We start from the raw sequence: 9,371 nt of genomic DNA on the forward strand, positions 1-9,371 counted from the left end.
ATCTAAATAGACATTTCTCCTAAGAAGATATATAAATTGCCAACACACACACGAAAGGATGCTCAACATCACTAATCAGTAGAGAAATGCAAATCAAAACTACAGTGAGGTGTCACCCCACACCAGTCAGAATGGTCATCATCAAAAAATCTACAAACAATAAATGCTGGAGAGGGTGTGGAGAAAAGGGAACCCTCTTGCACTGTTGGTGGGAATGTACATTGATACAGCTACTATGGAGAACAGTATGGAGGTTCCTTAAAAAATGAAAAATAAAACTACCATAAGACCCATCAATCCCACTACTGGGATATACCCTGAGAAAACCATAGTTCAAAAAGGGCCATGTAGCACAGTGTTCACTGCAGCTCTATTTTCAATAGCCATGACATGGAAGCAACCTAAGTGTCCATCCACAGATGAATGGATAAAGAAGATGTGGCACATATATACAATGGAATATTAGCCACAAAAAACAATGAAACTGAGTTATTTGTAGTGAGGTGGATGGACCTGGAGTCTGTCATACAGAGTGAAGTGAGTCAGAAAGAGAAAAACAAATATCATATGCTAACACATATATATGGAATCTAAAAGAAACCAAAAAAAAAATGGTTCTGAAGAACCTAGGAGCAGGATAGGAATAAAGACACACACATAGAGAATGGTCTTCAGGACACAGGGAGGGGGAAGGGTAAGCTGGGACAAAGTGAGAGAGTGGCATGGACTTATATATACTACCAAATGTAAAATAGATAGCTAGTGGGAAACAGCCACATTGCACAGGGAAATCAGCTCAGGGCTTTGTGACCACCTAGAGGGGTGAGATAGGGAGGATAGGAGGGAGATACAAGAGGGAGGAGATATGGTGATATATGTATATGTGTGTGTGTGTGTGTGTGTGTGTGTGTGTGTGTATGATTCACTTTGTTATAAGCAGAAACTAACACATCATTATAAAGCAAGTATACTCCAATAAAGATGTTAAAAAAATAAATAATCCATGATGTCCAAATTTCTGGGATTCCCTGGAATAATAAAACGTTCTAGAAACAAAGTTTCCATCTCTCTTTCCTTTCAAAGTACTAATTAACCTCACTGGTCTAGTAATCTGACAAACTGATGAGAATGAATTGTTGTGTTAATTTAGATTTAGCTAACTTGGATTCAATAACCAAAACCACCACCAAAGTATTCAGTTTTCTTGTCCAGACCGTGCCTGACTGATAGGTCAGCTCACTGAGGAGTAGGTTTTGTGATTAAGATAAGGACAACAGTAGGAAAAAGTATGGAATCCATGTGCCATAAATTCCCCCACATAGCAATCTTTAAAATATAGGCCTGTGGGCTTCTCTGGTGGCGCAGTGGTTAAGAATCCACCTGCCAAGGCAGGGCACACGGGTTCGAGCCCTGGTTCAGGAAGATCCCACATGCCACAGAGCAACTAAGCCCGTGCACCACAACTACTGAAGCCTGTGTGCCACAACTACTGAAGCCCGCGTGCCTAGAGCCCTCGCTGTGCAACAAGAGAAACCACCGCAGTGAGAAGCCTGCACACCACAACGAAGAGTAGCCCCCATTCGCCACAACTAGAGAAAGCCCGCACGCAGCAACGAAAGACCCAACACAGCCATAAACAAATAAAGTTCTGTTTAAAAAAAAATAAAAATAAAGTATAGGCCTGTCACTCCTATCAGCTTTCCCATCCTCTTTTTCCACCTTCCTAATTCTTGCTTTCAAACGCTGCAAGTTTGCTTACCCCCTTTTTTTTTATAACACCTTTATTGGAGTATAATTGCTTTACAATGTTCTGTTAGTTTCTGCTGTATAACAAAGTGAATCAGCTATATGTATACATATATCCCCATATACCCTCCCACTTGTGTCTCCCTCCTACCCTCCCTATCCCACCCCTCTAGGTGGTCACAAAGCACTAAGCTGATCTCCTTCTGCAATGCAACTGCTTCCCACTAGCTATCTATTTTACATTTGGTATTGTATATGTACATGCCACTCTCTCACTTCGTCCCAGCTTGCACTTCTCCCTCCTTGTGTCCTCAAGTCCATTCTCTAGATCTGCTTCTTTATTCCTGTCCTGCCCCTAGGTTCTTCAGAACCATTTTTTTTTAATATTCCATATATATGTGTTAGCATACAGTATTTGTTTTTCTCTTTCTGACTTACTTCACTCTGAATGACAGACTGTAGGCCCATCCACCTCACTACAAATAACTCAATTTCATTTCTTTTTATGGCTGAGTAATATTCCATTGTATGTATGTGCCACATCTTCTTTATCCATTCATCTGTGGATGGACACTTAGGTTGCTTCCATGTCCAGGCTAAATAGTGCTGCAATGAACACTGTGGTACATGACGCTTTTTTTTTTTTTTTTTTTTTTTTGCGGTACATGGGTCTCTCAGTGCTACGGCCCCTCCCGCTGTGGAGCACAGGCTCCGGATGCGCAGGCCCAGTGGCCACGGCTCATGGGCCCAGTCGCTCCACGGCATGTGGGATCCTCCCGGACCGGGGCACAAACCCGCGTCCCCTGCATCGGCAGGCGGACTCTCAACCACTGCGCCAGCAGGGAAGCCCAGATGACCCTTTTTGAATTGTGGTTTTCTCAGGGTATATGCCGAGTAGTGGGATTGATGGGTCTTATGGTAGTTCTAGTTTTCGTTTTTTAAGGAACCTCCATACTGTTCTCCATAGTTGCTGTATCAATTTACATTCCCACCAACAGTGCAAGAGGGTTCCCTTTTTTTCCACACCCTCTCCAGCATTTATTGTTTGTAGATTTTTTGATGATGGCCATTCTGACTGGTGTGGGGTGACACCTCACTGTAGTTTTGATTTGCATTTCTCTACTGATTAGTGATGTTGAGCATCCTTTCATGTGTTGGTTGGCAATCTGTATATCTTCTTTGGAGAAATGTCTATTTAGATCTTCTGCCCATTTTTGGATTGGGTTGTTTGGGTTTTTTTGATACTGTGCTGCATGAGCTGCTTGTACATTTTGGAGATTAATCCTTCGTCTGTTGCTTTGTTTGCAAATACTTTCATCCATTCTGAGAGTTGTCTTTTCGTCTTGTTTATGGTTTCCTTTGCTATGCAAAAGCTTTTAAGTTTCATTAGGTCCCATTTGTTTATTTTTTTTTAATTTCCATTTCTCTAGGAGGTGGGGCACAAAGGATCTTGCTGTGCTGTATGTCATAGAGTGTTCTGCCTGTGTTTTCTTCTAAGAGTCTTATAGTGTCTGGCCTTACATTTAGGTCTCTAATCCATTTTGAGCTAATTTTTGTGTATGGTGTTAGGGAGTATTCTAATTCCATTCTTTTACATGTATCTGTCCAGTTTTCCCAGCACTACTTATTGAAGAGGCTGTCTTTTCTCCATTGTATATTCTTACCTCTTTTATCAAAGATAAGGTGACCATAGGTGCGTGGGTTTATGTCTGGGCTTTCTATCCTGTTCCATCGATCTATATTTCTGTTTTTTTGCCAGTACCATACTGTGCTGATTACTATAGCTTTGTAGTGTAGTCTGAAGTCAGGGAGCCTGATTCCTCCAGCTCCATTTTTCTTCCTCAAGATTGCTTTGACTATTCGGGGTCTTTTGTCTTTCTGTATAAGTTGCGAGGTTTTTTGTTCTAGTTCTGTGGAAAATGCCATTGGTAATTTGATAGGGATTGCCCTGAATCTGTAGATTCCTTTGGGTAGTATAATTATTTTCACAATGTTGATTCTTCCAATCTAAGAACATGGTTTATCTCTCTATCTGTTTGTATCACCTTTAATTTCTTTCATCAGTGTCTTACAGTTTCCTGCATACAGGTGTTTTGTCTCCTTAGGTAAGTTTATTCCTAGGTATTTTATTCTTTTTGTTGCAGTGGTAAATGGGAGTGTTTCCTTAATTGCTCTTTCAGATTTTTCATCCTTAGTGTATAGGAATGCAAGAGATTTCTGTGCATTAATTTTGTATCCTGCTACTTTACCAAATTCACTGATTAGCTCTAGTAGTTTTCTGGTAGCATCTTTAGGATTCTGCTCACCTCCTTAATGTTTGAGTTATCCAGCTCCAAAAGGTCTGTAGAATTTCTCAGGTTCCTATTTGCCTGCTGTGAATTTTATTGAACATACACTGCTACTGACCCCATATATAATGGACCTAGAAAATATTCACTAGAAACTCAAATGTCCATTTCTCATCTTTATGTGACGGTGCGTGCGTGTGTGTGTGTGTGTGTGTGTGTGTGTGTGTGTGTGTGTTGAGAGAGAAAGAAAGAGAGAAAGAGAGAGATCTTATGATGCTCTTTATAAGAAAGTGCCATTAGTCACTTAGGGGACACATAGTATTTTATTTTCAGTATCCTCCGAAAAGCTGGGAAAGTTTAATCACCATTATTTTTAGGCACTGTCATTCTCTCTCGAGACACGGGTTTTAATATGGTACAATACCAAACGTTATAACCGTGTGGCAATTTTGCACCACTGTGTGGACATCCTTTATCATTGCCTAGTGCATCAAAGCATTCCAAGTGAGGAAAGTCAATGCCTGTAGGCATCCCTAGTTGAAATTCCAATTAGAAAGGAAAATGAAGGACTATTGTATAGTCTATTAAAATTTGGAAGACTCCAAATAATGCTGGGAGAAAGAATATCTGATGACCTTTGGATCCCTTGAGTATTCCACATGATACTCTACAATATCTCATAAGCCCTTGGGGAAGACAATTTTTATTATCATTGCAGGTGTAGGTGAAGATCATTGGAAGAAAAAGACATTACATGAAACTGGTCTTAGCAAATACTTGTTGGATTCCCATCCCCATGCCAAAAAATGACATCCCAGTATCAATTAGAATGATCAGAAAGGATCTCTGCAATATGTGGCTCTTTGACATGGTTTTTAATCAGATACATCCAGAATTCATCTCTCATGAATCAGAGAAATAAAAATGATCTCCAGCAATTGCAGAATTCATTCTCCTCCCTCTGAGGGGAGCTGAGTAGAGAGCTCAGAAATAAAACCACCTGCCCTTTTCTTTCAAATGCCCGAGAATGTGCCACAACTCTGCTTTGATCCTATGTTCCAATGTTTCACTGTTCTAACTTGCAGAAGAGACTTCTCCCTGCATGTGGATGTCTAACCTAAATCCTTCATGCTGCAATTTGCATCCATTCCTTTTGTTGAAAATTACTGTTTTTCTTACACCTGCTCTCCATTAAATGATATTACATACTTCTGGGTAATCATATTCTGTAAGGGAGAAAAGCATAAACTACTGCAGCTGAAGTCAGTAGCATATATTTCCACACAGATGTGTGAGTCATCAACAAATTGTGAAATCTTTGTGAATAGCAGCACATGGGAAAGATTGTCTTTTACAGCAGCAACTCTGCTCTGATAACATGTCATAAGGAAATAGACTACAGGAGTGTAGAAACAGAGTAACAGTGGACCTATGCATGCACACTGGTGCACACACCCACACACACCCCACACACACAATTTACTGGCTTTAGTTGGAATGAAACATGAATTATAAGCTAGCAATTGCCTTCTCTTCTAAGCACTACTGAGTTTTTGATGCTTGGATATAATTTCTTATGCTTCTGTGATCTCAGGCAGGCTATAGCTATGACTGCATTAAACCAGTTTAGCTACCTAATTCTACTAAAAACCACACCTGTCAATCTGGTTTTTTATGTGCTATGGCCACAACATCCATAAGTGCTATGCTTCCTACTTTAACTATTTTGAAACAATTTAGATACAGTCTTGATTAAAAGACTGTATTGTTTCACTTCCTGGGGATACGGGCAAGTAGCCTTATCCAGTAAACTGTTTCCTAACTCACCATGTGCCTAGATTAAACTCAAGTACGAATCTCAGACCAGCATCATCTGTATCGCCAGAGAACAGGTTAGAAATACAGGTTCTCAGGTCTCCTCCCCAGATTACTGAATCAAAATCTCCATTTATAACAAGACCCCTAGGCACTTCATAAATACATCCAAGTTTAAGAAGCAGTGATCTATTTAATCTCTCAGTGCCTCTATTTCTTCACCTAGAAAATGGATATTAACTGACACTTGCTACTTACTTGCTCCAGAGCAAAGGAGGATTAATGTCTTAGGGCTTTTTTCTCCCCAGAAATAGCCTCTACACAAACAGAACATTGGAGAGCAGTTTCATTTGTTGGCAAAGGCAATGACTGAACATTCTTTGAAAGAAGAACCAGTATTCTTTCCTAGATAATACATCTGTCCTTCATCCAAACTTCACTTCATGGCATAATGGTTCCAGAAACAGCACAGCAGTTCAACCAACTGCTTTTAGAGAAACAACTGAGGCTGATCCCAGTGAAAACAGTTTTCCTGCTCCCTGTCTTGGCTGTCAAACACAAACACTCTGTGGGTTAAATCAGCCCAGCTGGGTGTCTGCTGCTGAGCCATCTGCAGAACAACTTGCAGACCCTGAGCTTGACTCGGGCTAAGACAGCAGCAAGAGGGAAACAGGGAGAAGGGCCACAGCCTGCCCCCAGGGACCTCCCCATTCATGCCTTCCTTATCCAATTCCTTCCCTCAGAAGAGACAAGAATGGAAGAAACAGATGAGGTTTTCATGCAACAAGAATGCTCTCATGCTGTCAGGCAAAACCCTCGTGGATGACCAAAGGGCTCAACAGAGTATTCACATCACACCCCTGAGATGCCAGGACAGAGCCAGGAAGGGGCAGTCCCAATGGCCCCAAAGTTCAGAAATCAAGAGGACACTGAATTACTACCCCCCATGCATTATCCTGACCCCCTCGAGGTTTGTCCAGACACTGGACCAAAACCTTTCAGACTTAGGAAGGAAAAACAGACTCAGTCCTTGACCTGGTCTCCCAGTTGCCAGTTCACTCTTAACTAAAGCCCTGAGTTAGAGAGAGAGCACATTCTCTCTCTGCCAGGGAAACTGGAGAGGACTGGGTTTTTAGGGTGAAATTACCTGGGTAAAAAATGTCAAGAATATAAGACAAGTCCTACTGACTTCGGAACCAGATAAACAATATACCATGATTGCATCATTTTACTCTGCAGGTGGGTAATAAAGGCATCCCTAAAAACAGGTGAGGTAGGAAGAGATTCATATTGAATTCTGAGCATACACACACACAAAACATAACACACATGCACACCAGGCTTCAATAGCCCACAAACATCTCCCTCCAAATATCCTGGTTCAGCCCACAGAGCAGTCCTTAGCACACTGATCTGTGGAGCAAGGGTTGTCCTAGTGTTGGCCTCCCAGCCTGAACCCATGTCATTTATCCTCAGGATGGCGTTATCCATTACTCTTTCTTTTCCCTCCTTTTTTTTTTTTTTTTTTTTAACTTTTTGGCCACGCTGCACAGCACGCAGCATCTTAGTTCCCCGACCAGGGATCAAACCCACCCCCCACTGCAGTGAAAGCATGGAGTCTTAACCACTGGACAGCCAGGGAAGTCCCTCCCTCCTTCATTCTATCCTACGAGATCTCAAGATTTTAAAAGGGGCAACTTTGGGAAAATGGATTGCAACCATCAACAACAAAAACAACCACAAAAAGCTGAAGATCAAAGGAAAACACCCTCAGACAAACAGAACGACCTGAAGAATTTGAGGGAAAGGAACTATTTCTAGCACAATGTTTCTTTGTGTATTCTTCATCTCTCTCACTCTTTCCCCAAAAACAGGCCAGAAATCAAAATACAAAGGAAGAGAGAAGTGGATGTGAAAAATGCTAGTCAGTGCCTCTCCCACTAAACCATGGCTGCTTCCAAAAATGGAATAAACCAAGACTGGTATTGAACGCTCGGTACTGTTCCAGACACTCAATGGAAATTACACAGTTAAAATAAAGATCATAGTTGACACTACCATTTTTGCCTAAAGCGTACCCTAAAAATAGCTCTAGGGGAAGAACTGTCTTTTTAGGGTTCAAAGGTTATTGAAGTAAGTTTGAGTCCTATTTGTCTCCTGCAAGTTAGAATTTCCCATTTTTAAGTGCCATAAGATTCTTCCAATATAACATATGGGAACCTCCCTCTGCCTTCCTCTTGGTGTCAAACACTATCCCCAACCTCCAGCCTCCCGCCTCCTAGCCAAGGCAGTTCATCACATCTTTCAGACCTTCACGCTAGAATCTGCCATCCAACATTCATCAGGCCATCTTTCCTATACTCCCAACAACCTACGAGGTATGTTATGGAGATGGAAACAGAGGCTCAAAGAGATTAGTGGTGTACTTCCAGTGACAACAACAAAGGGAAGAGCAAGGATACATACATCCAGGTCTGGCTGGCTCCAAAGCCTGTGCTCCTTCCAGCTCACTGTGCTATCTCCTGAAAAGGACAAAAGGTTCTCCCCTCAACATCAGTGATAGACTTTTTCATTCACTCATTTTTTTTCTGAGTGCCTGCCTGTGCCAGCCTGATGCTGGGAAGCCTGCAGTATCCCACTCCGGTCTCCTGGAATTAACGCTTCCACCTTTGCTATCTCAAGGAAGCAGGAGAACATGGTGCTTACAAGCAAGTGCTTTGCTGGAGGGGGAAAAAAAACAACCGGGGTTTGAATCTCAAATCATCCACTACTAGCTGTAGGATCTTGTACTTTACCTCTTTGTACCTATTTCCATGCTCATAAACTTGGCATAATAATATTCTATTTCAGGGGGATAAGATACAAAAATATATATAATCTAAATATGATTAGATTCTAAACTTAGAATTTAAAACAGTGCCTGGCATAAAGAATAAACTTAATAAATAAAAACCATTCTCCTTCTCTTTGCCCTCCTCCTCCTCAAATTCAAAGACTGTGGCGGTAGAGATTTACTCAGGGAGCGAGAGAAAGCCCTCATCGCAGTTCAAGATACCACTCAAAGCATTACATGCAGGCCACCATCTATTTGGTTCATACGTTGATCTGTCCCACTCCACCTTTAGCTCTCACTGGACTTAAGACAAAAGGGATCTAATGCATTCCTGGCAGTTTTTCAAAGCATGGCAGAAGTGAGTCTGGTTTATAAGATTAATTCTCTTCTCTCCAGGCAGTGGGTCAAATCAGAACCTTCACTCAACCAACCCAGTGGATAATCTCCTTTTATTACTTTCAATCAAACTAAGTGTCTGCAATCTGTACAATGGCCACTAATTTAGTGGGAAAAAAACAATTTGTAGAGCATGATTATAAAAAGATGAGAAAGAATAGAAGGTCCAGACTGGATAAGCATCCTGTACGTTGCTCCCATCTCATTGCACAGAAAGCTTCTGTGACCCAAACTATGTGCATTTAGGACATACAGCGGTTCTGCTAAGCTAAAAATCAAAGAAAGAAATGAAC

The sequence above is a fragment of the Tursiops truncatus genome, chromosome 19 (genome assembly GCF_011762595.2).
Source record: "Tursiops truncatus isolate mTurTru1 chromosome 19, mTurTru1.mat.Y, whole genome shotgun sequence".
Classification (NCBI taxonomy): Eukaryota; Metazoa; Chordata; class Mammalia; order Artiodactyla; family Delphinidae; genus Tursiops; species Tursiops truncatus.